The 2361-nt window shown below is 41.5% G+C and overlaps 1 non-coding gene across 1 annotated transcript; it reads right to left on the reverse strand.

The window, feature by feature from the left end:
- Positions 1-639: 639 nt before the first annotated feature.
- Positions 640-746, reverse strand: LOC118981062 (U6 spliceosomal RNA). The gene has a single exon (XR_005065262.1). It is a non-coding gene; the product is annotated as a U6 spliceosomal RNA (small nuclear RNA).
- Positions 747-2361: the final 1615 nt, after the last annotated feature.

Below are 2361 nucleotides of genomic sequence, written 5' to 3' on the forward strand. Positions count from 1 at the left end.
GATTCCTTATTAAAAAGCAGCCACTGAGGATGGCAGCCAATAGACTGTTTTGGGCTCAAAGTCCACCCTGCCCATCACTTCAGAAGGTGGTAGGGAACCGAAATTACAAATCCTTGAACTACCTTTTGACAGCAATGAATTTGGGGTCTGTGAGTTTTATTCATCTGGTCAGTGGAATCTACCTGGTCTGTCGCAGGCTCTATGGCCTGCTGGAAGTGCTAGAAATAGCCAGAGAAATGAAATGTTTCTGCTGCCAGGAGGCAGCCCTACCTTGGGCTGCTACAACAAAGACTGATCCCTCTGCTACCATCACCTGTGTGCCACTGATGCAGAATGTTTGCTACATGAGAAAAACTTCTCATGAGGTGCCCCAAGTACAAGATGAGACTGTGGAGATGAGAAGGTGGTGGACACCCATGACAGAATGGGAACAGTCCTATGATAGTGAAATGTAGCTGCATTTCATTCCATTCTGACATGCCTACCCACGCTAGCACATCCTCCTAAGTTATTTTTTAAAGATTTTATTTATTTATTTTTTATTATGATTATTTTTAGTATTTTTTAAAATTTATTTAATTATTTTTCAAGTACAGTTTTCTGTTTATTACTCCCATCCCCAACCCACCCCCTTGTGCTCAAAATATGGAACGCTTCACGAATTTGCGGGTCAACCTTGTGCAGGGGCCATGCTAATCTTCTCTGTATCGTTCCAATTTTAGTATATGCGCTGTCGAAGCGAGCACTATTTATTTACTTTTAGAGAGGGGAAGGGAGGGAGAAGGAGAGGGAGAGGAACATCAATGTCTGGTTGCCTCTCATGCACTCTGCACTGCAAACCTGGCCCAAAGGTGGGTATGTGCCCTAGAGTGGGAACTGAGCTGGTGACCCTTTGATTTGCAGGTTGGTGCTTAATACACTATCCACACCAGCCAGGGCCCTAAGTTCTTTTTTTTTTAAAGATTTTATTTATTTATTTTTAGAGAGGGGAGGGAGGGAGGAATAGAGGGATAAACATCAATGTGTGGTTGCCTCTCACCCTACTGGGAACCTGGCCCACAACCCAGGCATGTGCCCTGACTGGGAAACGAACCAGTGACCATTTGGTTCACAGGCCCACACTGAATCTACTGAGCCATGGCAGCCAGGGCCCTAAGTTCTTTTATCACATTGAAACTGGTGACACCACAGGAGATAAAGATGCAACAAGTTGGAATGGTTGTTTCCATGGACACAATATCCATGGGTCAATGTTGGGGAGAGGAGTAGGTTATGGGAAAGGGTGGGGGGAATTAAAAGGAAGGGATAAAGATACACACACACATATACATACACATTCATATATGTATATAATATAAATAGAAGATAAAGAGAATTAACTTGTGCTGTCCTTGTATTTAAAGAGCTTACTACCATGATAGGAATTATTTATTTATTTAATTAAAAAATTTATTGAGGTGTTTTTAGCTGCTGCTGTGCCACTATTGCTCTGTCACCAGCAGGGCCTCCAGTTCCCCGGCTCCAGACCAAGGAGAAAGAGGGAAAGTAAAGAGGTCTCTGTTCCTCCTACAAAGCAGACTGCCCACAAATCTACTGGTGGTAAAGCTCTCAGGAAGTAACTGGCTACCAAAGCTGTTTGTAACGGTGTGCCCTCTACTGGAGGGGTGAAGAAACCTCATCATGACAGGCCTCGCACCACAGCACTTTGTGAAATTAGATGTTATCAGAGGTCCACTGAACTTCTGATTTACAAACTTTCCTTCTAGAATCTGGTGCAAGAAATTGTTCAGAACTTCAAAAGTGATCTGCTTCCAGAGTGCAGCTATTGGTGCTTTGTGGGAGGCAAGTGAGGCCTGTCTGGTGTCTTCCAGACACCAGAGGAAGATACCAGATAGGCCTCACTTGAGGCCTTTTGGAAGGTACCAACCTGTGTGCTATTCATGCCAAACATGCACCAATGATGCCAAAAGATATCCAACTATCATGCTGCACATGTGAAGAGCATGCTTAAAAATCCACTATGATAGGAAATATATCATTGCTTAAAAAAAAACTCTCTTTTTCCTGTTATTGGTAGTTTTGAACACTAGATATTTGTTTTTCATGGGGTCAAATAGTAGCTAAGTATATGATTCCAAGTAGAAAATAGAGGAAAGAAATCAGGTATTGGCAGTTTTTCCATTTTCATTTGTGTGTGACTTTTTAATATAAATGCAGACACATAAAGAATTAATGCAGGTCAAAATGTTTCAGTGTACAAGCTCAAGTTTATAACAATTATAAATAAACCAGTTAAATTTTTCTAGACATGCCAGCATTTGGATTTTTTTAAAAGTAAATTTCTTACTGAATACAACTAAA

The sequence above is a fragment of the Sturnira hondurensis genome, unplaced genomic scaffold (assembly GCF_014824575.4).
Source record: "Sturnira hondurensis isolate 20B ecotype Veracruz unplaced genomic scaffold, ASM1482457v3 Scaffold0023451, whole genome shotgun sequence".
NCBI lineage: Eukaryota > Metazoa > Chordata > Mammalia > Chiroptera > Phyllostomidae > Sturnira > Sturnira hondurensis.